Source organism: Odontesthes bonariensis, chromosome 8 (assembly GCF_027942865.1).
Source record: "Odontesthes bonariensis isolate fOdoBon6 chromosome 8, fOdoBon6.hap1, whole genome shotgun sequence".
Classification (NCBI taxonomy): Eukaryota; Metazoa; Chordata; class Actinopteri; order Atheriniformes; family Atherinopsidae; genus Odontesthes; species Odontesthes bonariensis.
Genome location: NC_134513.1, coordinates 23,946,872 through 23,972,442, shown reverse-complemented (window position 1 = coordinate 23,972,442; position 25,571 = coordinate 23,946,872). Strand labels below are relative to the sequence as shown.

The following is a 25,571-nucleotide window of genomic DNA, read 5'->3' as shown; positions in this document are numbered from 1 at the left end:
AGTAGGCGGTTTCGAACACAGCCCAGGTTCAACATCACTTGTTCTACTGCCTTATTCATGTAGATGACCTTCTATTTATGCTTGGTAGGTCCACCTAGTGGTCATATTTGGAATGGCTATTTAATGCATACTGCATATCAACACATCCCCCCTTCTGTAGATCCAAACATTAACACACTGATACTTAACTTACTTACTTAATAGATCTAACACACTGATACTTACTTTAAACATTCATCAACACATCACCAGTTTTTTTTTTTTTTTTTTTACAGTGAACCAATATCCAGTCCATTCTTCTTACAAGTTCAGTCTATCAGGTCTTTTTGTCTGGCGCCCAGATCTTCTCAGGACAGGTAATTCCGACTGAACATTGCTTGTGTCCTGCAAATGTCCATTGTCTGCACTTGATGCTGCGTCTGCACTGAAATCATCAGAATCATTTTCAGCCTCTGTGAAAGTCTCTTTTGTTTTCAGAAGGCTGCGGCGGTTCCTTCTGAGCACATGTCCTTCTTCAGTCTTCACTTCATAGGATCTAGGTCCGACCTCCTGGAGAACAGTTGCTTTTCTGTTCCATGCTTCTTGATCCTGGATTCGCACCACGTCATCCTTGGCGAGTGGACTGAGAGGCTTAGTTGACTTGTCAAAACGTTGTTTCTGTTTCCACTTCATGTTCTCCAATTTTGTCTGTATCCCTGTGTTGTGCTTGATGTCTGTGTAACAGGGAAGGGTTGTGCGTACTTTGCGATTCATTAACAGTTCTGCTGGGGATAAACCACATTCAAGCGGGGCAGCTCTGTAGCCTAGAAGAGCTAAGTAAGGAACTGACTTGCTGTCTGTGGTCTTTTTCAGAATCTGTTTAATGATGTGCACCCCCTTTTCAGCTTTACCATTTGCCTGTGCATGCTGAGGACTGGATGTAACGTGATTGAAAGCATAGTGGCTCGCCCACGTGGGTTCAAACCCCACTCCTGGTACCATGTGTTGTTTACGAACTCAGTCGATAAACTTTGTAGCTTCCTTAAAGAGCTTGTACTCCACTTTATTTAACAAACATTTTCAATCATGTCTCCAGGTTCAACATCACTTGTTCTACTGCCTTATTCATGTAGTTGACCTTCTATTTATGCTTGGTAGGTCTACCTAGTGGTCATATTTGGAATGGCTATTTAATGCATACTGTATATCAACACATTTATAATTTGACCTCATTTGCCTTCCACATTTGGGTATATACTGAAGAGATTGTAATAACAATTGCTTTTGTTTCGCCCAATTTTAAATCAAACAACCTCTAACATCCCTACATGAAACCACATTAAGCCACATAAAGGGGGATGAATTCATACCCTCTGTACACATAGCCTAGCTTTACATTAACCTGTTTTATTAATGTTTGCAAACCTGATGCTTACTGGAGGGACATCTGTGTAAAATATGCCCAGGGCCAATACCACTTCTCTACTGGCAAACGTCCAGGGGCCAAGAAGTGCAAAAGGGCCCTGGAGAAAATTGATGCTTGTCCCCTGCAGAACCACACAAAGGATCTGTTCGAGGAATTAGCCTTCTGTGCTCCTGTGGGTTCCACAAGGTAGGTGAAATGATTTACTAAGTCCTGATAAGCCACTGCAGCATGTGGATTTATTTATTGAACAATATATATCTCCACAACTCTGGAGAAAACTGTGAGTGTGGGATTCTGAGTTGCATGTAGCATGGCCCTCTTTTTGTAACAGACAGAGAGAGGAGACACAGAGACAGGGAGAGGGGACAGGGAGAGGAGACACAGAGACAGGGAGAGGAGACACAGAGGCAGGGAGAGGAGACACAGAGACAGGGAGAGGAGACACAGAGACAGGGAGAGGAGACACAGACGCAGGGAGAGGAGACACAGAGGCAGGGAGAGGAGACACAGAGACAGGGAGAGGAGACACAGAGACAGAGAGACAGGGAGAGGAGACACAGAGGCAGGGAGAGGAGACACAGAGACAGGGAGAGGAGACATAGAGACAGGGAGAGGAGACACAGAGACAGGGAGAGGAGACACAGAGACAGAGAGACAGGGAGAGGAGACATAGAGGCTGGGAGAGGAGACACGGTGACACGACAAACTAAGCAACACTGATTGACCAGAGTATTTCGTCCCCTCCTCCTCTCTTCCTTAGGCTGCCCCCTACTCAGAGGACATGCATTTCTGTTGTGTGATGATTGTGCTACTCATGGAGGAGATGGACGTGTATGCATGTCCTTTCTTCATCTTTGTGTTTATACTGGTTACAGGCGAGCGCATAGGAGTGGAATATTTATTGGCCCAGACCAACAGAGGTGACCTCCTGGCTCCATCGCAGGTCCCTGAAGTCCCCTCGCAGGTGCTGGAGGAGGAGGAGGAGCCGGATGACACCATCAGCACACCTGACATTGTGGGCCAGTCAGCTGCGATAGGGGCTGGTGATCCTCTGAGTGCTGTGATGGGTGACGCTGAACCCGGACCCCTCGTCACAGAGCTCAATAACACTTTCTGTAACACCTTACTCTAAAACATAATATTTAACTGAAGTAAATGTGGTTACATTTTAATAAGATAAATGAATGTAAAATCAGCATGGCTCACATATTAGAAACAAGAGTACATTTATTTGCTTGGTTATTCTTTTTCTCACTTTTCGGACCAGTCAATGTGACTGGAGAGGTGTTGCAGGATGGGAGGCAGTTGATGCCCTAGCATCCTACCTACTAGACTTGAATCGCACCATCACAGCCTGGTCAGCCAAGGAGGAGGAGGAAATAGTCCACCGCTACACAGCTCTCCATGCCATGGACAAGAAGCCTTCAAGGTACAAAATAGTAATTATTTTGTGCACCAGAATTAAACATACACTCCATGGGCTGAATGAAGAATATGGATGTCTCTTTCACCATTTAGCTACACCCAGAAGGCTAGGAAGAAAGCGCGGGCATCAGGAGGACCGTGGAGAGCACCGAGGAAGCCGAGTGGCTCTGCTCCTGGACAGCAGGCGGCAGAGAGGTGCTTTCTATCATTTTGGTTCAATGCAAATCATTGACTAAGAGACAGCACATGTTATTAAGTGTAAATTACTTTATTGCAATCCCTACTGACATTGTCACTTGGTTCTTCGTGGCTTTACAACCTTGTTCACAGTCCAGATCATATCACACTTCTCTCCCACAGACTGTACATGACTCACGGCCAAGCAGCCCGGGACCCCGAAGTCCACAGGGTCAGTGAGTGTGTCTGCCTCAGACTGGCCAAGGAGTTCCAGCAGTCACACAACAGGCCCAAGGACATGAAGGGGAAAACCCTGCCCATCCCTCAGTCCACTGTGAGTGTGTACAGCCACATTAGACAGCTGCTGGAGGACAGCAGGGTTGTCCTGGTCCAGACGACGCTGGCTCTGTTGCCGGTGAACAACACCACGGTCTCTGCATGGTATGTGTTATTTCATTTACCTTCCCCATACAGCTAAGACAGTATATACTGTATATACATGTATATGAATATTTAACCTCATGCTTGTTAGAAAATATGTAATACACTGTATGTAATAACCTTAGGCGGGGAGGATAGGCTTACACATATAAAATAATGAATGTTTGTCTTGTAGGCTGCTTAGGAGGGACAAGAGGAAGGACGGGAACATGCTGCTGAAAGGTACAGTTCTCCCTCAACAGCTGCACCTGGCCATGGAGCCTCTCCCTCCAATCAGCACTCTCCCGGCTGCCCCTGTGCAACATGCACACGAACAGATGACCTTTGACCTCCTCAGTTCCCTCCACAATTTGGCCCAGCTCCGTTCTAGCAAGCTCCCTTTTCATATGCTCCCCCATTTCCCCACTTTCCATCCACACATGCTCCTCCTTTTTCTCAGGCTCCTCAACCACAAGCTCCTCCAGAGGGCCTTCCAGGTGCCCAGCCAAGGCAACCTGCCTGGAGGCTGAACAAAGCTGCCCAGGAGGATGAGGAGCGAATGGCAAGGGGGGAACAGCCACGGAAGAGGCTGAAAAAGGAGAAATACCACTACACCTGCAAAGTGTGTGGCCAGAACAAAAACAAACAGACCGGACACACCCAGCTAAAGGGGCGGTGCTACTGTCCAGAGTCAGGACAGACCCTGGATGACTGGAGGAAGAGTGGAGGCCTATAGTCACCATTACTTGTCTCTCTCTGTTGTTTGTCTGTGTGTCTGTTGGCGTGGATATATGACAGGGCCAGAGCTGAGGTGTGTGTGTGTGTGTGAGGGTGTGTGTGTGTGTGTGTGTGTGTGTGTGTGCCAAAAGTTCTGTTCTGTTCGGTTCGGTTCTGTTTCAGTGAGACAGGAGGGACTTAACATACTTTATAACAGAATCTTCTTTAATAACAGGACAGTGAGTGTCATCCACTGAATGTGATTATGAAAACCAAAGCCAGAATCATTTACATTTATTCACAAAACACAACACTCTTTTCTGCTCAATTTGGAATTTGTTTTATTCATTTGTGCTGCACAGATGTAGTCTCTCAAATAATTGAGATTACAATAAAGAAGGAGGGGAAACATGATGGGGAGTTATTTACATTTACAGTTGTAGACTGTTAATACTGTTTTAACTTTAAATGTAGCATATGGCAATTTGAGTTAATAATTTTAATTTTGTATCATATTCATTTTATCATATTAAATGCATTCATGTGCGTAATTGCATAATCACAGGGTTATTACTTTGGTGATTTGTATGGAAAAAGAGTTTCTGTGTTAAAATGACTACATTACCCAAAAGACATTGCGAGACGAGAGCGCAAGCTAAGATGCAAGTGATATGTATCCCGCAAGAGACATTACAATTAAAGTGATGATAAACCTTGCAATAAGTGCAGAACTGTGTGTAAACAATGTTGAGAAGATAGAAGAGTAGATAAAAAGAATATCAAGTGTACGTTCTCCTCCTTTTCTTTCTCTCTCTTTTCCCCCTTTTTCCTCTCTTGTTTTTTCTTTGCCGTTTTTTTTTTTTCAGTATCTCGCTGTCTCTCTGCCTCCCTGTCGTTGCGCTTGTGCTCTGGAAGTGCCACAGAGCCGACAGTTTTTTTCCCCACATCGTTTTTGTTGTCCTTCGGTACCTCGCTGATGGAGGTGTTCTCCATCTCTAGGCCTACTAGTTAAAAACTGGTGTTGTTCACATGGTCTTTTTGTATCCTTCATAGCTTTATACTTTAATTTAATAGAACTGTATTTGATATTTGTATTGTGGCACCTTTTTTGTTATGAAGCTGCTTTGATACTTTTTCGTATTGTGGTGGGTGTTTGTATTGTATCTGTTTAATTTATTTTAAGTTATTTTTGTGGAAGTGGTGCTATTTTGTGAATAATTTAATTGGTTATAATAAAACTTTTATTTATATAAGACTGAAATCTTTCACTTTTGTTAAATGGATTAGAGGATCGTTTACCCGATTTCTTTTAGTTGTTTTTTTTTATTTTGAATAGTCGCGTGGATAAGGCACTGGCCTCCTAAAGCTGGGCATACACTGTGCTATTTTTGGCCCGATGTAGACAAGACTTTCACTCGTGCGACTATTTTGGAGATCGGAACGAGTTTTGGCTCAATCGTGCGTCTCGCATCGTGTAGTATACATGGGGTAACAACAAACGATTAAGCCCTCCCGACCACCTCCCGATCGTTCGGATGAAAATCAAACTTGTTTGAAATCCTGGTCGCCGCTCGTGAGGCTCTCGCACAGTTGAAGCAGTTGCACGCGGCGATTGACCTCATCCTGTCACACTACGCAGAGCCAAGCAGAATGTCCAGCAAAGAGGTGTTCTTTTGCTGGGGACTGGCCGAGTGCTCCTGCTCAATCGTTTCCAGTTGTTGCTTGGCTCTTTTGATATAAATTATCAGAGCCTGAATTTGTACTTGTACCTTCAAAGCATCCTCGGGTGACAGGAACTTCATCCTACGAAAGCGGGGGTCAAGGGCAGCAGCAATGATGGCCACATTTTGTCCATTCTCTTTGAAAGCAGACTCAGACTCCCACCTTGCCTTCATCTCTTGGTCTGCAGCAATCTGAAAAGAGTTCACAGAAACAGACTCGTATGTGGTTTTCTTTGTAGACTTATGGAGACCCTTCAGCAGTGGAGGTAAAACAGATATTGTGACATAGGACTCTCCACTGAGAAAACCAGTGGCCTGTTCGAAAGGCTTGAGGACCTGCTCCAGTTCCTCTAGTAAGATCCACTGATCATTCCTCAAATCCATGGATTGCTTCCCACGCTGTGTAACGTCTGGGTCCGAAAGTGTTGCGACCACCGGCCACCGTTGTTCCAAAAGGCGACTCACCATGTAGTATGAGCTGTTCCATCTTACAGACACATCCTGGAGCAGGGTATGCTCAGCTGTACCCCACTGTTTTTGTTTCTGTTTCAGCTTGCTGCTAGCCGGCTCACTTTTCTTGAAATGCTTAACAAGAGACCATGCAGCCCCGAGTGTCCTGTCGATCATGGGGTTGTTCTTCAAGGCATGATTTACCACCAACTGAAGCGTATGGCCGGCACAACGATGTGATGCTACCGCATGTTTTTCCTCTAGGATGCAAAGAGCTGCAACAACATTTGCTGCGTTATCATGTACAATCGCCAGTACATCATCTCGAAGGGAGAAATCAAATTTATCTGCCACCATCTCAACCCAAGGGGCAATATTTCAGCAGTGTGGCGCTCCTCAAGCGGCATTGTAGTTAAGCTAAATGAGGTCAGCTCCCAATTTTCATGAATGAAATGACAGGTGACACCTAAATGTGCCTCAGTGGCCAGACTGGTCCAAGCATCAGTTGTTAGGGATAGTTTGGAAATGCTTTTTTTTTAGTTCACTTTTCACTTTGTCCATGATAACCATATACTTCTTCTCCATTAAGTCAGTGAAGTGGCGCCTGGATGGAAGGGTGTATCTTGAGTGGAAAGTGTTTATCATTTCACTGAAGCCTTCACCTTCAACAATCGCAAGGGGCCTCATGTCCTTCACAATCATAGAGACGATCCTGTTTGTGTACACACTAGCCTCCTGGGGTGTGCAAGGTGCCTGGTTCTTTTTATGAAAAAAGCCCACCACACTGCTTTCCTTACTCCTGTAAAGGCAAAAAACATAAAGCACATGAATATTCACAGCAGCAAATAAAAAATATAGCATCGTCCACATCATTGCTGTTATTATGATACATTTAGCTAACAGTAGGCTATACTACAGCCATCTCAGAGGCTCAACTTAAAAAATGATTTATGTAATTTAAATTGCCAACTTGTAATGCGTGTTTACTACTTGGATCTGGTTGCTACTAGATCGTGGAATTTCGACAGTCAACAGGTAGACTAGAACTACATAATGGCAGAGTATAAAATCCACCGTCCGGTGTTAGCAAATAGATAACACAGAAGAAACATGTCGGGACTGGTAGCGCTAACAGCTTTAAACTGGCAAGCATGGGACCTGTTCTAGTCGTAGTTAAAAGACGTAACTTTTACGCCGGGAATATAACTAGACAACAACTCAACAGTCTAACGTAGCGTTTATTCAGAGAGGATCTTGAAATCAACAGAACTTACAGTGTTTTGCTGCCATCCTGACGAGCTCCAGGGTGCTTTCGTTTTAAGTGTTCGTGCATCGCTGATGTACTGCTGTGGTACGCCAAATTAAATTTGCATAGTCTGCAAACAACCAAATTGTTAGGCGCATTAAGGGTGAAAAATTCCCAGACTTTGGAAGACTGTGTGCGTGCTTTTTAAGCTATATGCTCTTTAGTGCTCCAACTACTGCTTGCCGCCGCCATCGTTATGAATTCTTCTTCTTCCGTTTTAAACTAAGGCGTCTACACCGATTGGCAACTCTGGTGCATATTTACTGCCACCGCTGGACTGGAGTGAGAGTTCATCTAGTAGGTCGTTTGGAACGGGGACTTCAACCAAAGAAAAAAGATTTGCGATGCATAAAACGTGAATTAATCATGTCGACGAATTTATGACGTCGAATAAGTCGACTATTTGACCGAGTTCTAGTGCCAAAGCATGCTGAGCTGTTTGATGAGAGATATTACAATTCTATTGTAACTGGTAATCTTGCTGTATAGCACCTCCTACTTTTCGGTTCAAGTTTGACATAGTCAGCAGTAAGCAGTTCACTCAAGTCTCATCACGCAAAAATACAGAACGCTTGCATCTACCGCCATGAGGGGACGGTCCAGCTGAAAGCCACGCCCACTGCCAAAAAAAGCCAAGCAGAGTCTCTGTGGCGCAATCGGGTAGGGCGTTCGGCTGTTAACCAAAAGGTTGGTGGTTCAAGCCCACCCAGGGACGAGTGTGTGTACCAACAAATCTACCGGTCAGCAACCAGTTGTAGATCTGGTAGCAAATCGATACCTGTACTGGGAAACTTGTCCCATTGAACCCACAAGTTATCCTTTAAGTTATTTGGTTGACAAGAGTTAAGGTGCCAAAGCATGCTGAGCTATTTGATGAGAGATATTACAATTGTATTGTAACTGGTAATAATGCTGTATATCACCTCCTACTTTTCGGTTCAAGTTTGACATAGATAAGCAGCAGTTCACTCAAGTCTCATCACACAAAAATACAGAACGCTTGTATCTACCGCCATGGGGGGGCAGTCAAGCTCAAAGCCACGCCCGCTGCCCAAAAAAAGCCAGGCAGAGTCTCTGTGGCGCAATCGGTTAGCGCGTTCGGCTGTTAACTGAAAGGTTGGTGGTTCAAGCCCACCCAGGGATGGTCTGACTTATGCGTATTATGGGAGTAAACGCAAACATTCTGCCACCAAAACGCTCTCCTTACGTATTATACACGCTCCTTGGCAAAATATTTCTCCAAGGGTGACCTGTTAAGTGCAGTGTAATGCATGACTCAACCTGGAGGCTCCTCTATCTTTTGTCAAAATTGCACAAGCAAAGTGAAAAAACAACCTTTTTGTCATATTGCTATGAAAGTCACACACAAACAAGGAAAAATTCAAAAAGGCTGAGAGACCAAATGAGGGCACTTGAGAAAAAATTTGACATTAAATCTCTTTCTTTAACAAGTCAGACCAGGAAGTTATTGACTACTTGTTGTGTGCTACTTTACTTGTTACCTACACAGCAGATATCAACCTTATGACAAACATATATAAATCGAACACACACTCTAATAAAGGGGTGATAGGTGGTAATGATCGAGGCCAATCCCACAGTCAACTACAGCAAGTCTCTGTGGCGCAATTGGCCAGCGCGTTTGGCTGTTAACAGAAAGGTTGGTGGTTCGAGCCCACCCAGGGACGAGTGTGTTTACCAACAAATCTACCGGTAAGCAACCAGTTGTAGGTTTGATAGCAAATCGATAGCTGTACTGGGAAACTTGTCCCACTGAACCCACAAGTTATCCTTTAAGTCATTTAGTTGACAATAGTTAAGGTTAGGGATGCACCGATACACATATTTTCACTTCCGATCCGATTCCGATAACTAAATTTGGATATCTGTCGATAACCGATACTATTCCGATATCTCTGATAACACTCTTGTTCTTTCAAATTTATACAGCTGGGCATGCAGGCAGGCAAACACGCGCACACACGCACACACACTTCCCCATTATCCAGTTACTTTTAGTTTACATTGAGTTAATGTCATTAGAAATATTCACGTTAAAGTTAGGAATATGTTAACACTTGATTCAGCAGCATTTTGATTAAATTGCAACAAAAAATGCCTCACCTGTCCTTGTATCGAGCGTCCACTAAAGTGGCAACAACATAGAGTGGCTCACTGTTCCCACTTGCATTTCACGCTGCAGGTTTTCCAGGCGAGACTGTGCAAGCTGTGAATGCTTAAAGTGATAGTTCGGAGTAGATTCATCCTCATTTGAACCGTGATATCCAGCCAAGTAGCCCACCCGCAGTTTTTTCGATATTGGCTGAACATCAGCTGAGTTACTGAGTTATCCCGAGTAGCTTAGTACAAGCGCTAACGGACCCTGGCAGCATCTCCAAAATTACCACACTAAAATCACATGCCATGACACCAAACTTCTACAGTAGTACAAAAATGGTCTGTACTCACAAAGCGATGCATTTGGAAGTTTGTACATAGTCCAGGAGTTTATTATTATCAACACAAGCCTGATAGCTTCTCTGCAGCTAAAACTGCGTCGACGTCACTTCAGGGAGCTTCAAAGTAAGATGAGGGTTGATCTACTACTGTAGAAAACAAAGCAAGGCTGCTCAATTTCTCCATTGATAAAATAAATTCACAACTCTACAACATAAAAATTCATGAAAAATCATGTAGAATATAGCATATACTTTGTTGTCTACAGTAGTAGATCAACCCTCATCTTACTTTGAATCTCCCAGCTCAACGTTCGCCTGCTGGCTTGTTGCAAACTGTGGCATGGAATTCTTGAACGGAGGCGTGCTTGTGCAATACTGTGATCACTGAGATGGCCCCGTTTAGGAAATCCATTCCACATCTTGCAGTAGCAAAGCAGCATACCAGAACTGTGCGCGAGAATCTTTTCAGCATAATGTGTGGATCGGAAATCTCGGGGTGTGGATCGGAAATTTCCAATAGGTGAATTACGTTGATATCGGAACCCGATACCGATACTGGATCGGATCGGCCCCATCCCTAGTTAAGGTGCCAAAGCATGCTGAGCTATTTGATGAGAGATATTACAATTGTATTGTAACTGGTAATAATGCTGTATATCACCTCCTACTTTTCGGTTCAAGTTTGACACAGATCAGCAGCATTTCACTCAAGTCTCATCACGCAAAAATTCAGAACGCTTGCATCTACCGCCATGAGGGGGCAGTCAAGCTCGAAGCCACGCCCACTGCCAAAAAAAGCCAGGCAGAGTCTCTGTGGCGCAATAGGTTAGCGCGTTCGGCTGTTAACCGAAAGGTTGGTGGTTCAAGCCCACCCAGGGACGGTCTGACTTATGCGTATTATGGGAGTAAACGCAAACATTCTGCCACCAAAACGCTCTCGTTACGCAACATACACGCTCCTTGGCAAAATATTTCTCCAAGGGTGACCTGTTAAGTGCAGTGTAATGCATGACTCAACCTGGAGGCTCCTCTATCTTTTGTCAAAATTGCACAAGCAAAGTGAAAAAACAACCTTTTTGTCATATTGCTATGAAAGTCATACACAAACAAGGAAAAATTCAAAAAGGCTGAGAGACCAAATGAGGGCACTTAAGAAAAAAATTGACATTAAATCTCTTTCTTTAACAAGTCAGACCAGGAAGTTATTGACTACTTGTTGTGTGCTACCTTACTTGTTACCTACACAGCAGATATCAACCTTATGACAAACATAAATAAATCGAACACACACTCTAATGAAGGGGTGATAGGTGGTAATGATTGAGGCCAATCCCACAGTCAACCACAGCAAGTCTCTGTGGCGCAATTGGCCAGCGCGTTGGGCTGTTAACCGAAAGGTTGGTGGTTCGAGCCCACCCAGGGACGAGTGTGTGTACCAACAAATCTACCGGTAAGCACCAAGTTGTAGGATTGGTAGCAAATCAATAGCTCTACTGGGTAACTTGTCCCACTGAACCCACAAATTATCCTTTAAGTCATTTAGTTGACAATAGTTAAGGTGCCAAAGCATGCTGAGCTATTTGATGAGAGATATTACAATTGTATTGTAACTGGTAATAATGCTGTATATCACCTCCTACTTTTCGGTTCAAGTTTGACATAGATCAGCAGCATTTCACTCAAGTCTCATCACGCAAAAATTCAGAACGCTTACATCTACCGCCATGAGGGGGCAGTCAAGCTCGAAGCCAGGCCCACTGCCAAAAAAAGCCAGGCAGAGTCTCTGTGGCGCAATGGGTTAGTGCGTTCGGCTGTTAACCGAAAGGTTGGTGGTTCAAGCCCACCCAGGGACGGTCTGACTTATGCGTTTTATGGGAGTAAACGCAAACATTCTGCCGCCAAAGCGCTCTCCTTATGCATTATACACGCTCCTTGGCAAAATATTTCTCCAAGGGTGACCTGTCAAGTGCAGTGTAATGCATGACTCAACCTGGAGGCTCCTCTATCTTTTGTCAAAATTGCACAAGCAAAGTGAAAAAACAACCTTTTTGTCATATTGCTATGAAAGTCATACACAAACAAGGAACAATTCAAAAAGGCTGAGAGACCAAATGAGGGCACTTGAGAAAAAATTTGACATTAAATCTCTTTCTTTAACAAGTCAGACCAGGAAGTTATTGACTACTTGTAGTGTGCTACTTTACTTGTTACCTACACAGCAGATATCAACCTTATGACAAACATAAATAAATCGAACACACACTCTAATGAAGGGGTGAGAGGTGGTAATGATTGTGGCCACGCCCACAGACAGTTACAGCAAGTCTCTGTGGCGCAATCGGCCAGCGCGTTCGGCTGTTAGCCGAAAGGTTGGTGGTTCGAGCCCACCCAGGGACGAGTGTGTGTACCAACAAATCTACCGGTCAGCAACCAGTTGTAGGTTTGGTAGCAAATCGATAGCTGTACTGGGAAACTTGTCCCACTGAACCCACAAGTTATCCTTTAAGTCATTTGGTTGACAAGAGTTAAGGTGCCAAAGCATGCTGAGCTATTTGATGAGAGATATTACAATTGTATTGTAACTGGTAATAATGCTGTATATCACCTCCTACTTTTCGGTTCAAGTTTGACATAGATCAGCAGCATTTCACTCAAGTCTCATCACACAAAAATACATAACGCTTGCCTCTCCCGCCATGAGGGGGCAGTCAAGCTCGAAGCCACGCCCACTGCCCAAAAAAAGCCAGGCAGAGTCTCTGTGGCGCAATCGGTTATTGCGTTCGGCTGTTAACTGAAAGGTTGGTGGTTCAAGCCCACCCAGGGATGGTCTGACTCATGAGTATTATGGGAGTTAACGCAAACATTCTGCCGCCAAATGACAATTATATATATATATATATATATATATATAATTGTAAAAGTGTAGGAATATGTAGATATAAGGGTGTATATGTGGATATGGGTGTATGGGTGTACATATATATATATATATATATATATATATATATATATATGTACACCCATACACCCATATCCACATATACACCCTTATATCTACATATTCCTACACTTTTACATAGTCCCTACTCATATACACATATTTATATACTTTATATATACTAAATTCTATTATATAACCTACACCGTTTTAAATAATAAAAAATGACCTGATATCCTCTGTTTCCTGATTCTTTTTGCAATAAATCTACTATATCCAATTTCATTTTCATCCTACTAAGATTTCTAATTAAATTATTTCTCTGAGCCTGATAATTCCTAAAACATAATATAACATGTTCAATTGTCTCATCTTCCCCACACTCATATTTCCCTGACTGATATTTTCCTATCATATATAGATTTTTATTCAATCCATTATGTCCTTTTCGAAGTCTTGTTATAATTGTCTCTTCTCTCCTTCTTCTTTCTGTTCTTCTCATTTCCCTATTTTCGGTTGTATTTTATACAACCAACGTCCTTTTCTTTCTTCCTCCCATAACTTTTGCCATCTCTCTTCCATTTTTTGTTTTATAATACCCTTTACCTCTTTTACACTCAGTCTTACATTAATATCAATCATTACTCGTTTTACACTCTGTTTAGCCATTCTATCAGCCATTTCATTTCCCTCAACTCCATAATGCGCTGGTACCCATATAAAATTTACTGTAAGCCCCATCATATTAATCCTATAAAGAGTTTGTTCTATTTCAATTAATATATCTGGTCTACTATCCGCCCCCCATCTCCATAATGTCTGTTCTGATCTGGTCGATTTCTGCCCGCATTGCTTTTGTAGTATTGGCGACTTCTGACCGCATTCCTTGCAGTTCCGATTTAAGTGTGTTGAAGTCATCCGCCAGCGCACTTTTGAGTTCATTCCTTATGATTTTAGAAAAGATAAGACCTCCTCTTTGATAGCTTCAGCGGTCATGTCTGAGTTTTTTGGCCGAGTGGGTGTGGGCTGGTTCGGTACACCTGGCGTTTGTCTCGTGGTAGGTCGTGACCTATTAGCATTAGCTTTGCCGCCGTATTTGTTTTTTTGGAGCTTTTCTGCCATTCAAATCGTCGCTCTGCGTGCTGTTAGACCGTTTGCCTCCCTGTGTTGTCTTTTGCAAACGTTTAGGCTGAGTTTCACATATATTTAGCTGTTTTCATAAAAAAATATTGTTGATTCTGCAGGAGCTCTGAAAAATGCTGCCTACTCCATGTCTGCTCACGAGCGCCCCTGTTTAATTTATTTTTAAACTAGAAATGCACTCAGAGAGTGCAGACCTCTGCCAAGTAAGCTTTGTTTTATAAGCGCATTTTTTTTTATCCAACCATATATTGTAGTGAATGGTCTGAAGCGATGCGTCTGCATAAAGTTGTGCATAGATTCAGCTGGCTCGTGTTCCGATTGAAAAGGTTTACAAAGTTAAGATGCTATCTTTCAGATGCGACTTCTCAGAAACGGCAAAGACGGCTTCCATTTGTGTTTAGAGCTGTAACAAAATCCGGGTTATCCGGTTTTCAACCCGGATAAATACGTCACCCGGGCAGACCGGATGGTGGCATGCATTTGTTCTGGGGAACGCTGTGACGCTTTGACGCTTTGCGGTAAGACGTGTTGCATCACTTCCTGTTACCTTGCTTGTGCACTGTGAAATTTCTTGCTCCGCTTGGAGTACTGATAATCACTTTATTTCGATCTATAACTTACACAATTTTGCATAGTTAAACTCTATAGCTTACCGTTCTGTTCTAACACACTCCTACAGATCTTTAATCTTTATTCTCACTTTTTAACGGTGGTCTGGTTCTCTAGCGTAGCATGGCTACTAGTTCTCTCCCTCCATCTCCTGCTTTCACCTGCTCCGTGTGTCAGATGTTTAGTTACTCCTCTGCCTCCTTTAGCGATAATGGTACATGTAACAAATGTAGTCTTTTTGTAGTTTTGAAGGCGAGGTTATCTGAATTGGAAGCTCGGCTCTGCACTGTTGAAAATCAACCGATAGCGAGCCAGGTCCCTTTAGCCAGTGTGGAGCCACCTAGCGTAGCTAGCTCAATTAGCCTCCCCCTAGCAGAACCTGAGCAGCCAGGATTACAACGTGGCTGGGTGACTGTCAGGAAGAGGCATAGCTCTAAAGTCAAGCCCGTTGTTCACCATCGACCTGTCCACGCTTCTAACAGATTTTCCCCACTCAGCGACACACCCGCTGAGGAAAAAACCCTGGTAATTGGCAGCTCTATAGTCAGAAACGTGGCATTAGAGGCACCAGCGGCCATAGTCAAATGCATTCCAGGGGCCAGAGCGGGCGACATAGAATCATATTTAAAACTGCTGGCTAAGGATAAACGTAAATATGGTAAAATAGTTATTCACGTCGGCGTTAATGACACCCGGTTACGCCAATCGGAGGTCACTAAAATTAATGTTGCATCGGTGTGTAATTTTGCCAAAACAATGTCGGACTCCGTAGTTTTCTCTGGACCCCTGCCAAATCTGACCAGTGATGACATGTTTAGCCGCATGTCGTCCTTCAATCGCTGGTTGTCTAGATGGTGTCCAGCAAACAATGTGGGCTACATAGATAATTGGCAATCTTTCTGGAGAAAACCTGGTCTGATGAGGAGAGACGGCATCCATCCACTTTGGAAGTGAATGGATTTCTCATTTCTAGAAATATGGACGAATTTATTTGCCACCCTAAAACATGACAACCCAGGGCTCAGACCAGGATGCAGAGTTGTAGTCTTACACACTTCTCTGCAGCTTCCCACCTGCTGCTACCCACCCAATCGATTAACACAAAAGGAGCAAATCCTCTTGTGCAAAAAGAAATTATTAAAACAAAAACTTTAACTAAACAAAAACATCAAACTATTAAATGTGGTTTGCTGAATATCAGATCTCTCCTTTCGCAGTCTCTGTTAGTGAATGAGTTGATTTGTGATCATCATATTGATATATTTTGTCTTACAGAAACCTGGCTGAAACAGGAGGATCATGTTAGCATTAATGAAGCAACTCCCTCTGACTGTTTAAATGTTCACGTTCCTGGAACCACAGGCAGAGGAGGAGGAGTGGCAGCTATTTTCAGATCAGGGTGACTAATCAGTCCCAGACCCAAGATTAGTTTGAGCTCTTTTGAATCTCTGATTCTCAGTTTTTCCCACGCAAAGTGGAAATCCCAGAAACCTCTTGTGTTTGTTGTTGTGTATCGTCCACCTGGCCCTTATTCTGAGTTTCTGTCTGAATTCTCAGAGTTTTTATCCCAGTTAGTGCTGAGTACAGATAAAGTCATTGTAGTGGGTGACTTTAATATTCATGTAGATGTTGAAAATGACAGCCTAAATATGAACTTTAATTCTATATTAGACTCTATTGGATTTTCTCAGAGTGTTCACAGACCGACTCACTGCCTTAATCACACCCTTGATCTTGTTCTGACTTATGGCATTGAGAGTGAACAGTTAACAGTGTTCCCTCATAACCCTGTCTTATCTGACCATTTTCTGATAACCTTTGAGTTTACATTACTTGACTATACAGTTTCTGAGAAGAAATTTACATATAGAAGGTGTCTATCAGAGGATGCTGTAACCAGATTTAAAGAATTAATTCCATCATCCTTTTCTTCACTGCCATGTGCAGATATGACAGAGGACGACTACCTAAACTTTACTCCAGCAGCACTTGACTCTCTTGTTGACAGCACTATAGTTTCAATGCGTACAGCACTGGACAATGTTGCCCCTCTGAAAAGGAAGGTAATCAGTCAGAAGATGTTGGCTCCTTGGTATAATAATTTACAGCTGCGTGCTTTAAAGCAGACTGCAAGAAAGCTGGAGAGACAGTGGCGTTCCTCTAATTAAGAAGAGTCTCAATTAGTCTGGAAAGATAGTTTAATAACGTATAAGAAAGCCCTTCGTAAAGCTAGAACTGCTTATTATTCATCATTGATAGAAGAGAATAAGAACAATCCCAGGTTTCTTTTCAGCACTGTAGCCAGGCTGACAAAGAGTCCGAGCTCTGCTGAGCCAGTTATTCCTTTAACTCTCAGCAGTGATGATTTCATGAGCTTCTTTATCAATAAAATTGTTTCTATCAGAGAGAAGATTGATGGAGTCCTTCCCACTATTGTCAGTGATGTATCATCAAGTACAGCAGCTTTAGAAGTATCTTTAGAACCTGATTTATATTTAGACAGCTTCTGTCCAGTTGATCTCTCTGAACTAACAACAGCAATAGTCTCTTCTAAACCATCAACTTGTGTTTTAGACCCAATCCCAACCAGACTGTTCAAGGAGATATCTATAAAACCAGATGAACCCAATAGGTTGATCAGACTACAAGCATGTCTTAAAGACATAAAGACCTGGATGACTCAGAACTGTCTGCTTCTAAATTCAGACAAAACTGAAGTCGTTATCTTTGGGCCTGAGCGCTTCAGGGAGAAATTGTCTAGCTATATAGTTACTCTAGATGGTATTTCCTTGGCTTCTAGTTCTACAGTGAGGAACCTTGGAGTTATTTTTGACCAGAATTTATCATTTGACTCGCATATAAAACAGGTTTCTAGGACTGCCTTCTTTCATCTTCGTAATATTGTTAAAATCAGGAACATCTTGTCTCAGAGTGATGCAGAAAAACTAGTCCATGCATTTGTTACTTCAAGATTGGATTACTGTAATTCTTTATTATTGGGCTGTCCCACATATTCTCTGAAAAGCCTTCAGTTGATCCAAAATGCTGCAGCCAGAGTTCTGATGAGAACTAACAGGAGAGATCATATTTCTCCAGTTTTAGCTTCTCTTCATTGGCTCCCTGTTAAATTCAGAATAGAATTTAAGATTCTTCTCCTAACATATAAAGCTCTTAATGACCGAGCTCCATCATATCTTAAAGATCTCATTGTAAGATATTTTCCTAACAGAGCACTTCGTTCCCAAACTGCAGGTTTACTTGAGGTTCCCAGAGTTTCTAAAAGTAGAATGGGAGGCAGAGCCTTCAGTTATCAGGCCCCTCTCTTGTGGAATAAGCTACCAGTAAATGTCCGGGAAGCAGACACCCTTTCCACTTTTAAGACCAGGCTTAAAACTTTCCTTTTTGATAAAGCTTATAGTTAGGGATGGCTCAGGTGATCCTGAAACATCCCATAGTTAAGCTGCTATAGGCCTAGACTGCTGGGGGGCCTCATCTGTCACACCTTTCCTCACTTTACTCTCTTTATGTATATGTGACATTATTGTGGTCATTAACTCGTGTTTCCCTGTTCCAACAGATATCCTTTGAATGGTGTTACAGTGCCCCCCCCCCCTTTCTGTCCTCTCAAACCCCAGCTGGTCGAGGCGGATGGCCACCCTTCCTGAGTCTGGTTCTGCCAGAGGTTTCTTCCTGTTAAAAGGGAGTCGTTTCTCTCCACAGTCGCCTCAGGCACGCTCAAAAGATTGGATTGGACCGAAAAAGAAAAAGTTTTCAGTGCAATCTGTTGGTTTCCTTAGCTAGGAAATTGTTTTTGAATTGGCTCTATATGAACGAATTGGATTATTTTATGAATAATTATGATTACAATTAATTGAATTCCAATTGGCTTGAATTGGACTTTATTATCTAAGTGCCTTGAGATGACATTTGTTGTATTTGGCGCTATATAAATAAAAATTAATTGAAAATGAAAATGAATTAAACCCAATGTACCGCCTTCTAAGTGTGCAGCACTGCTTCAACACAGAACTCTTAGAAATAAACTTCCTAATAATTCCAAGTCGGTCTGTGAATTCGTATGTGTAGTCCACTGATAGTGGATTTATGGCATAGCTTCAGGTATAAAACCCTGGATTATACTCAAGGGCAATACCAAAGCTGTCTATGTATACAGTATATGACTATATAATGAGGTATAAGCAGTCAGCTGTGGTGTAGCCCACAGTATGTATAGCTACAGTACAAAATAAAACCTAAACATAACTAGTAGTTACCTTAAAGTTTACTGCTCTCACACCAGAGGTACTCTTACAGTACATGATAACAGGATTTATACTCTCGAAAGATCTATTTGTTGTACTAAATCACGGGACAGTATGACAAATGCGTACTTTTAATGCAAAACAGGAAATCACCAAAAATGAAAACTTCAGACAAAACTAGACATTGTTAGACCCGATTCTTTATATTGGAAGCCCAAGAACCAGTTGGAGCAGTCTTAAGTTAAACAAAGTATTTATTGGAGGTCACAGGTCAAGTATCAGCGCTGGACATGGAGAGACAGAGTTCTCGCATGAAATCCGTCCGACCAAGTCCCGAGATCTGGAAACATTTCATATTTATGTTCACCCTTATCTCAGAGGTTGTACCTACATTTGACGACGCATCATTGAATATTTACTCATGATGTGAGCAGGCCATCCACAGTCTTCGTCATGTTCTTTGGATGTGATAAGCGATGCGTGTGAGTGTTGTTTCAGGCGTGCATCTACTGTACCAGACCTATCTGTCCTACGAGACGCTTTATCTGACCCAGTTATTTTATCCCGCTACGTCATCTTAAAGTGTTGGACATACATTTGCGTTGTATGAGCAGAGTGTAAATGTACAAACTAGGAACATAGATTATCTAGAGAACTACAGAATATGAATACATAAAGTCTAAGAATAAAGCCAATTTATAACATTCCCCCTCTTGGCATGATTTCATCATGTCAACCTTAAAATGAGGTCGGAGTGTCATATTCTGTATTGTGTCATCCCTGTTAGCGGCAGCCAACCTAGCAGGGCCCCAAACTGCAAGTCTGCGGCCACTTTAAGGTGCAGCACAACCAGAGGAGATTTTTTGTCATCATTATGTAAGCATCAATGTGTAAGCTGTTCTTCATTGCGTTATCAGCAGCAAGCAAGTCTTCATTGCACAGGCATGTGGAAAATAATAAACAATAATAATAATAAACAATTCTAATGCGTTAGCAAAAACTTTTCTATCAGGAGTATTCCATCATTTTGCTCGGAAAAGAACCTCTTTCCGAGAGGGTTAAGACCTTCATAACTCACTGATTATAACTCTGCAAATGAGCACATTTCTTAAAAACTATAAGTGTCACGCCTCTGTGTGTATGTGGCCCCGAACCCATCTTCTGTGTGGAAAACTATATGTGGTTTGAGCAGTGTCAAGGCCCTGCTCACCCATAAGCACCATCATAACACATAATAAGAAATAACGAAGCTACAAAAAATTTCTAACATCTTGAAACTCAAACAGTGCATAAGGCAATTAACATTACCAGCAGGCTCGTCCACCGTTTGCAGCGAATAGGAGCGAAAACTCGATGGCTGAACTGGGAAAAATTCCCCTATGGCCCCGTTTCCACTTGGCGACCGACCACCTCATTACCTTTCAGTGTCTAAGGTCCCGCTCCGAACAGCCGAGTCACACCACTGGCAATGGTTATACTAATGATTGGTTGATTTATACCCACAAAATGATTAATCAGCTTAATGATTACATGAAATACAACAGATGAACAAATACAATTTTTTATGATGTCCACGTGACGAGTCGTGTTGTCTCTTCTGGTCCAATCCTGTCATTGCTTGGTGCTCGGTTCTCCTCATGGCTGAACATCAGTTCAGCATTCTGATCCGGACCTAATCTTGGAAGGAGAGGTCACCAGTACGTCACTTCCTGAGGGATCTTCAGCATCCCTCTTCCCTAACCAATCTTGTTTTTAGGACAATTTCAAGAGAAACTTTCCGCTGTGTTATGTTGACAGTGCTTGAAGATTGTGTGTTTGTTCAACCATCATCTTGGCATGATGGGCACGGCCTTCCAGAATTTCAGATGGACTCCTTGTCCGTTGCTTGGCTTTGAGTCCTGTAGTGGTTCTGAATCTGTGGATTAATAATTAGTCGGAGAACGAATCATGCAGCACACCAGAGCAATTTTCATTTGCCCTGTATCTTATACTCAGGACATGTCTTTCTTGTCCTCACTAGTGGGCACAGGTTCAGTCCTAGTGCCCAATTCATCATTTTTCTTATGTCCCCCAAACCAAAACAACCAAATAAATAAAACAAAAATAATAAAAAATAAAAAATAACCCAAAACAAAACAACTGGCCAGTTGATATAACCCTTGTGCTCATATGACTCAATGCTGTGCAGCGTTCCTGCAGAATTCAGTACCATCAATTTCCTTTTGCTGTGGAAAAACTTCAAATCATTTAGAGAACACATCAACACAGAGACACAACACAAAACAAAGACAAAAGAAGACAAAAACACACACAGAATTTTGTTGGGAAAACTTGAGAAGTAATTAATTGCCGAACATCTCCACTGCAGTTTCTGCTCCCGTGTTGCTGCAGGACAGAAATGTTTGTGGTTAGCATTAAGTTTTTTCCGGCTCCAGTTGAATCAGAAACTTTGCCTATTGAGCTTTTCATGTTCGACTCTCCCACCCCAGGCGGAGAATGAGAATGAGCATTGCAGTGATTGTAACCATTGATGTTACTGCCACTGTGGTACTACAGTCTAATCTCCAACGCAGTGTTTTCTTACTGTTTTCATCGTCAGTGGTCTGTTCAGAGTTTTAGTCCCAGTGATGCAGTCTTTGTCAGTCGGTGAGGTTCCTCAGTCAGTGTTCTTTCGGTGGGATCTGGAGCATGAGTACAGCGAGTCTTGTGGCTCCAGTTACTCAGTCTGTCTCCTATCAACCATACCTTTACACAATCCGATGTAGCTGCAGCTACCTTGTTTGGTCCCGTCCACAGAGGAGAGGACCAGTCACGTTTGTTGACTTTCTTTAGGACCCAGTTTCCTACTTACACAGGTGAAGTATGGCGGTCCTGTTCCTTAGTGAGCATTTCTGTAACCTGTTGAGATATACTCATCACCGTGTTATTCAGTTGTTTCACATATTCACACGAGTTTTCATACTGTCGTAGAACAGGGGGTGAGCCTGTTGGTGCAGTAGTAAATGGAGAGAGTCTTTTCTCCCTGTCCAGGCCTCATGTGGGACAACCTGACAACATTCATGGTGGCATCTGGAGTAAATCTCAGGTTAATTAACATCATAGGGAGAGCTTCAGCCCAAGTTAACTGTGTGTCTGCACAGAGTTTGTTGGGCCTTTTTGATGGTTCTTATTTGCTCTTTCCGCTCGTCCTTGTGAAGCTGGGTGATAGACTTCACCGAGCTTATGTCCAGTTCCAAACATCTGTTCCACTTCTCTTAGTTCTTCATAAGAGAAGTGAGTACCATTGTCTGATCTTATCACTTCTGGTACCCCAAATATTGGAATCATTTCTCTTGTAAGCCATTTAATGACTTATTTCTCTTTTTCATTGTCTTGCCTTCCAGTTTGAGCAGCTGATTTTGAGTTGATGGAGGTGTTTAACAGGGCGCCGGCTGAGCTCACAAAAACTTTTCTTATAAACGGATTAATCTTCCTTTTCCAATCAGAGCGGCTCAGACCTCTAATTATTTAAAATGTTCTAAAATTCTCAGTTTGTTACTATGGTTGAGTGGCATCTCTTTAACTGCAAACAGAATTTTATTTCTATTTCATCCATTCTATCCAATGCTATACTGTTTAATTCAATTATCATTTATCTGCAGGGTTAGAAACTGCTAATCGTGTTTATATATTGTTTCTCTTGTATGGCTCTCTGGTCACTGTGGCTGTTTTTGAATGTGTCATAAAAACAAACCTTATCTTGTCTTGTTATGAATCAGTCTCACTGCAGCTGTCTTTAAATGTCTTTCAGAGTTTTCCTCTTTAAGAAAGCTATTGGTAATATCTGACTCCTGTAGCGCCTTTTGTTGTGTTTTTGTTAATATCCTAATAATCTAACCTATTTTAAACCTCTCTATAAAGCACTGCTGCTGCTTTGTTAAGAGAGCATTTTAATTGTTTCATAAATCTGCTGCAGTTAAATAGTTAACTGGTATATGGATATTGATCACTATTAACTCAGAATTGGTGAAGAGAGGCAGAGGAGGCCTATTTAGATCAGCTAAATTTTTGGAGTTATGTTAATATGATCTCTAAAATAATAACGGTTAACCTTTACTGCTTTAAGATGATAACCGGCTGTTTGACATCTGACTGTCTGGCCTTGCTGTTAAATCCTGATAGTTTAACATATGTCACATGGTCTGACTGTCTGATCTCAGTCCTGCTTCAGGTGGAAATCATAAAGTCTCAATCTGTAGAACATTTGTTTTGTTCCAACAGCTTTTTCAATCAAAGGAGGAAATATTCTGAACGCTCTGCTTGTGTAAATTTTATTTCAGCAACAACTTGTATGAATGTCTTGTTTTCCTGGATTTATTTTGGACATTTTATTGCTTCTTATCTCTTCACTGTGATTCTTGCATTGAAAAACTGTTTTCAGTTTATCTAAGTACTTTGGTATCTCTCTTAATCATATTCATGTTCCATTATCATATGTAGTTCTTGTACTCTTAAAGTACCGGCCAATGATCACTCAGAGTCTGTAGATAAACTTATTGTTTGGACTGTCCTTGCTCTCAGGCTGAATGAGAGAAGAAGAAGCAGGATTGAGATGAGACACTCTTAGGGTGATAGTATTTTATGACAAAGAGAACAACTAATAACATTATGGAGCAGCTTGGAGGTTATCAGTTATCTGTTGGAGATTCATTATTTACTATGATGCTGCTGCACAGCTGATCTTTAGTTAGAACCCTTAGGCCCAGCCTCCGACTCTGTTGATTTTTTCTTTTTCTATTTTGTCTCTCATGTCTCTAAGTTGTGATTTTGCCACTTGTGCCTGAAGGGAAGCCAACTCCATTCTGTCCTGTTCCTGCTCTTCCATTTCATTATCAATGTATTGAGTGCCGTGGGCAGCCCATAATGCATACGTCAAGCTTGCTAGTCCAACCACCTTTTTCAGCGTAGATTGCACAGAGTGAGTGAGTGAAGCTTCCACTGCTCCTCTAAACAGCATCTCAATGGTGTCACTTATGGCTGGATCCTCGCCAGTTCTATCCTGCCATAATTCTCTTACCCGGAGCAAATAAGCTGTCCCTCTCTCATTTCTATTAGGTGGAATTCGGCACAGTTCCGCTGATCTCATATGTATAGGGAACTTCTCTCGTATCTGTGGCCAGAGTAAATATACAAGCTGCTGGAGGGGCGTACTGTCTGGGTCCAGATCAGTTCGGCAGTGTCGTTCAATTTCTGTCAACATGCCCAATGACGTGCATGAGGCAAATACTCGTCTGAAATCACCCAGGGCTGGGACTATTCCAGCACATGCTCCCAAGAATGCCTTAATCCATGGTGCCCCCCCTTTATTTATGTCTGGTAACTGGGATTTAATCATTGCAGTGTCCTGCAAGGAGAATGGATTATATGTGGTGGTAATGCGACTATCACTAGTAGTTGCCGTTATCAATGGCATCTGATGATAATTCCGACGGGTGTCTGTACAAGAGTGAATATTGCCACTACTCAGTTTCTGAGCAGGGACATGTGGCAGATCCCGACTTTGTGACCGGTAAATCTGATTTACCTGTTCAAGCGGTTTTCTTTGCTCGAATACGGAAGTCAGGTCACGTACTGTGGGACCACCATGTACATCCCCTGATCTATTTATGTAGACCGGTTCAGATGGTGTAGCCCATGATCGGGTTACAAATGAATCACTTGAATGTTCTGAGGCCGGAGGTTCCAGAGTTCTGGTGGTGAATGGATTAGTGCTCTGTCGCGTCGTTACGTTCAGATACTCTTTTGCTTGTGTTTGAGAGTTAGTATCTCCTGGGAATGGAGCTGTTTGCAGTATGCCATTTTTAACAACCACTAAATTACCCATCGTGGGAGGTGTAGTGTTGGTTAGTGCCTCTGTCTTAATTGGTTCAATTTGAGGCATCTGTTTCTGGAGAGCGTCCAATAGCCTGCGGGCCTCAGCATAAGGAGGAGGAGAAGACAGTGTTGTCTTATTCACCTCGGTTGCAGTTATGTTGTGTAGATGTGTCTTATCTTTTTGTGTGTCAGGATGTGTCCCTGGAGAAGATTGCGGCCCTGCTGGCATGAGGTGCTGTAATTGTGCGGAAGACTGTGTCTGACAGGAGAATTTAACTTCACCTAAAAAACACTGACAGTCCGCGAGAAATATTGATGCCTTTTTTTCTTCTCTATCTGCTCTCGCTCTTTGCAGTATGCCTGCCTCTTTTAGCTGTGTTACTGCTTGTTCTTTACTTCCAGTTGCTTGTTTTAAGAAGATACTGAACTCACTCAGCTTCGGCAAAGCCCCCTCCCAACATCCTCCAAACATTCCTCTTTTTTGCATCTCTCTAGTCCACTCTACAAACCTATCAGTCCCCTTTTTTTCTTCTTCTTTTGGGACCTTTTTTTTCCATCTCGTCAAGGTGTCAAATAGTACCGACCCCAAAGAGCCGGGTTCACATGTTTTCCACTCATTGATCATTGTTTGTGACATATTTAGATATTATTACACGTGTTAGTCAGAATGGGTGAAGGGCTCAGTG

General features: G+C 42.4%; 5 non-coding genes across 5 annotated transcripts; all 5 read left to right on the top strand.

The window, feature by feature from the left end:
- Positions 1-8,691: 8,691 nt before the first annotated feature.
- Positions 8,692-8,765, top strand: trnan-guu (transfer RNA asparagine (anticodon GUU)). The gene has a single exon. It is a non-coding gene; the product is annotated as a tRNA-Asn (tRNA).
- Positions 8,766-10,887: 2,122 nt separating this feature from the next.
- Positions 10,888-10,961, top strand: trnan-guu (transfer RNA asparagine (anticodon GUU)). The gene has a single exon. It is a non-coding gene; the product is annotated as a tRNA-Asn (tRNA).
- Positions 10,962-11,431: 470 nt separating this feature from the next.
- trnan-guu (transfer RNA asparagine (anticodon GUU)) lies at positions 11,432-11,505 on the top strand. Its single transcript has one exon. It is a non-coding gene; the product is annotated as a tRNA-Asn (tRNA).
- A 354-nt stretch (positions 11,506-11,859) lies between these two features.
- On the top strand, positions 11,860-11,933 carry trnan-guu (transfer RNA asparagine (anticodon GUU)). Its single transcript has one exon. It is a non-coding gene; the product is annotated as a tRNA-Asn (tRNA).
- Positions 11,934-12,403: 470 nt separating this feature from the next.
- Positions 12,404-12,477, top strand: trnan-guu (transfer RNA asparagine (anticodon GUU)). Its single transcript has one exon. It is a non-coding gene; the product is annotated as a tRNA-Asn (tRNA).
- Positions 12,478-25,571: the final 13,094 nt, after the last annotated feature.